This window comes from Cupressus sempervirens, chromosome 2 (assembly GCF_028749045.1).
Source record: "Cupressus sempervirens isolate cs-2001-9-10 chromosome 2, ASM2874904v1, whole genome shotgun sequence".
In the NCBI taxonomy this organism is placed as follows: domain Eukaryota; kingdom Viridiplantae; phylum Streptophyta; class Pinopsida; order Cupressales; family Cupressaceae; genus Cupressus; species Cupressus sempervirens.
The window spans coordinates 744,212,599-744,219,632 of NC_143119.1; positions in this window are offsets into that span (position 1 = coordinate 744,212,599).

Below are 7,034 nucleotides of genomic sequence, written 5' to 3' on the forward strand. Positions count from 1 at the left end.
TGTTTCCTTGGCGTCCATGGTTATTGTTTCCCCCGTTGTTATTTTTTTCCTCGTTGTTATTGTTTCTGTTGTTTGCATCACCTAGATTAATATTGACACCCATTTGTCTAGCCATGAGCTGCAACATCATGTCCATTCGCCTATTCTGCTCCTGCTACATACGCTGCCTCTACTCTAATGTATCCAGTAACTGTCTGAACAGTACCTCCCCCTGATCTAGACTAGCATTTTTGCCTCCGCCTAATCCTGTATTCCTGTCATCTCGATCACCCATATTATTGTCCTGATCACATAATATCTCCTCTGTTTCTGTAGGGTTGGATTCAATGTCCACCTACACGGATGTACTAGACTATTTTCTTTGCAAGTCTGAAATCCTATTTTGTCTTGCTGGTATCGCGGAAATTATAAGACCCATGTCGCATGCTCAAACATAAATGCTTAGCTTGTGTTTTTTACTTACTTTTTCCCTCTATCCGGCTGTTCCAAATTCCCTATAAGACCTCCACAGGATGGCAGGACTTATAGCTCTGATACCACTGTAATGGGCACCCCTGGATGTCCCAAAAAATAAACCAAATTGCTGAAAGGAATTATGTCAAACAGTTTGCATTCAACTTTTTATTTCTCCGTTTAATGTTTTAAATCCCTTATAACTCCAAAAATCAAACGTTTATTGTTTGTTGTGTTTCGTGCATGGAATTGGTATCATACAACATAAACAAGAAAGAAACTACAATGATATACAAAGTGGAAATGAACTACTGCTAATAAAATATTATTTTCAAAATTCATAAAACCAAATACATAGCAGATTTATCAACTCACTAATTACTTCAACAGTATTGACATAATACTCCAGCCCATGCTTATGAACTTGCTGCTACAATACTTTTTCCTTCAATCAGTCCACTACCTTCATAATACCATTCCCTCCAAGCTGCATAAGCGTCGGACAAGTAGTGAAGAAGATACGAGCAAAATACCAAATCTGCCTGTAGCCGGAAATGCAACTAAACTGCCTGATAATGAAGCCAATAACAAAGAATTCCAAAGGCCAAACCCCAAGGGAATGATGTCTAGAATGTTACAAGAGAGGATAGACATCCTCAAATGCCAAGAACGAAGCTGCAACTCACACACCAATTTGTTCTCATATTCAACCTGCCTAATGAAGCCACAAATGCTTCCTTTTATTCTATTTCCAAGGGTCTTCTCAACTCATACGGGCAATGTGGGATAAAAGATGTGTAATATATAAAACATTTATTAAAATACTCCTTATGTCTCCCTTGGGTACACATCACCATAAAATAAATATTAAAGTAACACTTTAATATTTTACAATTAAATTAGACGTTACTTTAATAAAACTTCAGGCATTAAAATGTATAAGCAATCGGAAAGCTCTCACCGAGGAGTATCGAATCCAATCACCAAAATTGACCTACACTGTGTCTTGTCGACTTACTAAAAATAGTAAGTATGCCTGAAACTGAGTAAATCAACTTCGTTTTGGCCCAAACTGGAAATGACTAGGCCAAAACACTCCAGGATCCCTTTAAACACTTTGTTAGCCCTCGGGACCATGTAGAACAAGGCTAACGCACACACACTTGGTAAACTGCTAAAATGGGGACATTACATTTTAGGACAATGCACTAACCTTCTTATAAATAACATGTAATGGCAAAAGGCTTCACTACTCACTATTAGATAGTAAATACTATAAAAATTCAGAATGAAGAATACATTGATTGTATGATTCTCACTATATGGGGATTAGGGAAGGTGTTAATTATTTCTTGGTTGTCTTGATTGTTATCTTATGGGTTTGAATCATAATCATCACTCTTTTTGAAGAGTTGAACATGAATCAACATGTTAACTATTGTTGCAAGAAAAAACAGTGAATCAACATTCTTGAAAAAAGATGTGACTAAAGTTTATGAGACACATGCCTATTTTTGCTAGGTGGTGGGTTGATTCCTTTATCCCTTAGTTTCTTCTCTTTTGCATCTACAATTATTTCATTCCACTCCAACTATGGCACCATAGGAGGATGCTCATACTTTGGGTTGAGCTTTAGAGGCCTTCTATATTGGTCTTTCACAATCTTTAGGTGTTTTCAAGCTTTTTTTAGAAGTTGGGCTCTATTCAAATTATTTTGACCAAAGAACTCCTCCATAGTTTTTATGAGATGATCTTTTAATTCAAGGGCTTGGTCAGTCCAGCTTTTAACAAAAAACAAAATTGTTAGATAAAAAAATTAGTTCAAGGATGAACGAAAAAATGTAGCAATTATATCAAGCTACCTACCTTTTACATAATGTGGCCCCAAATATCTTCAATGTTAAATCATTAAAAAATTCATTAAAAAGATCATTTCCTGCAAAATCATCACCACATCATTAGTCAAAAATGAGTTATCAATAAGTAAACTACAATTACACTCTAAATAATTACAATTTTAAAGTACCTGAAAGCTTAGGAAATTTTAAGGGAATCATATCTTTCTCGGCCATCAACAATGATGCCTCCAATGATCCAGTACAATTAACACAGGGTACTCCAGGAAAGGCTAGTGAATTATCAACAATATTGGTATTAGGTGTACTATCACATAACAAAGTTAATTAATGTCATAATATACTCAAATGAACAAGAAAGTACAAATATTATCATATTTAACACAACAAAATGTAGCAAAAAGGATTTACCATCTCTAGTTTTAGCAAGTGTGGATGTTTGCATGCTCCTTGTTGTCGATCCTGCAATCAACAATCACAGAGTGTTGGTTGGCCTCATGGAAGTAGACATATGGAAATCATCAACACCCAAAAAATAATCATATAGGGTTTAATAATAGATAATAAATAACAATGGCATCACTATCAGGAGAAACTCTTCACCTGTGAGTCATTCCAAATAAATATTATCTAGTCAAGGGTAAGCATTATACCACTATAAGCGGAACCAATCCTATAGCACGCAATATATCAAGATCAGTAGATCATCATATCACAATAAGCAATATTTGAAAGATAATTACGTATGTTTACGGATCAAAATTAGACACATTGGTAGCATCATTAGTTGCTACCAATCTCATTAGTTGCATAGTTCAAATTATAGATCATCCTTGCATAATTGTTATCAGTCATATCAGAAACAACAGAGATAATCTTAACATTGTTGCATTAGACTAAGTGCAGATATATAGACCAAAATCACCTTACATATACCTAATTGTTGTATCAGAGATAGTAGTGACATTGTTCTCATATATCATATCAATTGTATAACATAAGAACAATCATTTAAAAGTGGTGTCATAGACTATTTTTCTTACATCAATCATTACAGTTTTAAGTGTTATTTGAGACTTTAAGACAAGAAGTCTCCTGCAATTGAGTTTTGTAAGTTATTTGTACCTATTTCCCAAATTTTAATAAAAGGAGACATTACATCAAGGGCATTATCAATGAGGAGAAACACATATATCAAAGCTATATATAGTGTTTCAGAGGCATATTTTATGACAATGAAAACTAAATCATATCAGAGGAAATAATAGAAAGTTTCAAACTGACTATTATGTACAACACAGATATCATAATCATATCATCACAAGCTCATGGACATGGAATTGGTCAACAGGATATACATTTAAGACTATATTAGATGATTGAGAATTGAAATCACATACCTATAGGATGTCCACCAGAACCCTCATCAGGTGGATGAACTTGTTGTGGCCTCCAAAAATCTTGTAACAAAACATACATATTATGGTTCATGATCCATAAATTAGTAGAAAACATAAAGCTTTATTTAACTATTGTCCTAGCAAAATACTCATTGTTGCTTACTTCCAAACAGTGTGCTTTACGACACAATTCAATTTTTGTGGCCTCTTTTTCTTCTATTAGATGCGCATCCATGGCAAGCCCAAGAATTTTTAGATTGACATTCTTCAAGGTCTTTTTACACAGGCTAATAGGGTCTTTTCTATATTCGATGTCATCGTCACATAATACAATGGCTTCCATATCAGCAAGTAATTGCTCTTGTGCAATTTGTTCCTTTCCCTTTCCCTATGAATCATATTGTGACAAAAAAAATCAGTAAAATAATCAAAACAAGCCCAAAACCTTCACGAAAGTAACATAATAATTTGACATTTTGTAAAATTAAAATTGCATTGATTTTTATACAGAAGGTTTACCTACACTGGAGAAGGAGTGGAAGCAACATCCCTTCTTTTGTCATCTGATGACTTGGCCATGTCGCCCTGTGACAAGGAATATATATAAAAACATCACCATAATCAAAGGAATAGCCCACTTAGAAAAAAAACTTATTATTAAAATATTATATTATATATTAGAGTTCTAAGTGGAAGTAATTACTTTAAATTTTATATATATAGTACTTACAAGCCCCATGATAGTAACTTTATTTGTATCTATGTGATTCAAATTGTAATCTATTAGCAACTCTTCCCCTAAACTTATTTATTTTATCGCACATAAAAAAACATGATTTCCCTCACACGCCTCGAAAATGCAATTGGGTCGCTTATAAGTTGACCCAGGATGCGTACTATTTATAAAACCTGCAATGTTCCCTATTGCTTTTGGCATTCCATCAATGTACATAGAAAGTATTTTACTTTGATCATTTTCTTTCCATTGTAGATAATTTGCTAACAGTGCATACATATGCATACTTTTTTTAATATTGAATTTTTTGCATCCAATTTTTGTAATTGTAACAAGGTCCTACATAATCCATCAATTCAACAACCTTTTTATAATTGACATTTATATCATCCATGGAAAATAGGCCCAAACCATGTAATGATGATGGAGCTATGCGATATATCCTCTTGTTAACACAAAAATCAATGTTAATTGGAGGTAATTCCTTGGATACCCATTCTTTCGCAAGGTGTGTGTACCTCAAGGGAACCTTCATATTGTTCTTTGTCTCATCACCATAAGAACATGACCCCCCTTGAGCAAGGAAAAATTGCATGTGTTTATTGAATTTTCTTCTAATCTTTTTCTCTCTAGTTTGTCTCTCTTTCATAGACCTACTACATGTCTTACTGTCCTCTTCTATTCCCACATTTCCCTCACTTGAGAAAGACAAATCTTCCAGATACCTACTTTGTGGTACTTGGAGTCCATCAAGTGAGAGATATATTTGAAGGAACAAAATATCAAGATATAAAATGAGGCTAATATTGATAAATTTTTCCTAAAGTTAATATTGAAGGTAAAGAGAAAGCAAGCATATAATAAACTTATACCTCTCAATCCATGTCACTTTGTACGATCCTTGTTAAAGGGGTATAGTTTCTTGCATATGTAAATCATTTGTCTTAATTTAGTTACAAATTACATGATACTTATGCTACAAATTATGCATAGAACATAACATGAACAATATGCATACATCGCAAAAAATATAACATTGTATATTTTTCAATTGGTTACCTCTACTAAAAACATATTATAAGTAATCAACACTTAATACATTTCCATTTATCATGTTATTGATCATCTTTTTCTCCCATCTCATCACCATGAACATCATCATTATCGCCATCATCATCCAAATCGTCAGAATGACCATCATCAACATCATGATCGTTACTATGACCATCGTCATCGTCATTGTCATCATCATCGCCATCACCATCATCATCTTCACCACCACCATCATCATCATAATCATGATCATCATCAATGCCATCACCATCATCATGAATATCTTTGCCATCAACATCATCATCATCATCTCCTTCTTCATCTTCGCCATCATTAGTATCATCATCTCCTCCTTCATCTTCACCATCATCATCATCAACTCCTCCATCTTCTTCTTGAATTACATTATACTTTATTGGTCTTCCTCTTGGATTGTGTCTAATGACAAATGACCAACCCAGTTTATGTGGAATGCCCAAGTAAAACACTTGCTCGCATTGGCTTGGAAGAACATAGCGCTCATTTCCAACTGGCTCAAATGACATTGTATTAATCATTATAAATCCATTATCATGTTCAATAACAGTTCTATCAAGATCATTTTGATTCAGTCGTAGCCTGTACCATTTGACACCGAATAGAACTTGTTTGAGGGAATCAAAGTCGCACTCAGTTATATCGTCCAAAATGTCATAGTATATATTTTGTGATTGTTGAGGATGCATGTCATTTCTATACAGAATATTGGTGACCTCTAACATTGTAGTTATCCCAAAATCACAAGTTCTCTTAGTCTCGTCTACCTTTTTATATGAAATTTATGGCCATTGTAGCACATAGCTCTATGGTGCTTGACTTGTTATTTTTCAAACATGTCAAAATTATGCATTCATCCTTGAGTTGATATTAATAAAATGGGTTATGATAGATTAACTTATACATACCTTTCCACCTCTTAAACCATTTGCTAGATCAATTACCATTGGCATAACATTGGGATCTCCGTTACAATGAGCTTCTTTAACCAATGAAACAAAACCTTCCCATGTTAATGAGCGGCCATTTTGTTGAGATCATCCATAGCATTATCCAATCAAGATTGTTTGCAATATACAAATTAAGTGCATCTCACTCACGAGCAACTTTATAAAATAAATAGACCAATTAGAAAAAGTTTATATTGATGATGAATAAGAACTAATGAACTATAATAACATCTTATAATTACCTCTCACTTTCCTCAATCTACCTTTCCCAATCAAGTACTCCTCTTCAAATCTATTCATAGAGTTGGGATCCCAAAAGTGATCTACATGGATCTTTGATGCAAACTTGGTAAGATATTCACTCATGTAAACCATGGTCTCGTAGACCATATATCCCTCAACCATGGAACCCTCAAGACATGCTCTCTGTTGAACCAAGCCCTTCAAAAAAATTAAGTGTTTCTCAACCATCCACATTGACTTAGTTGGTACAAGTCTACACAATTTGATCTCCTCAACTAGATGTATGAGGTAGTGTTCTTGTGCATTG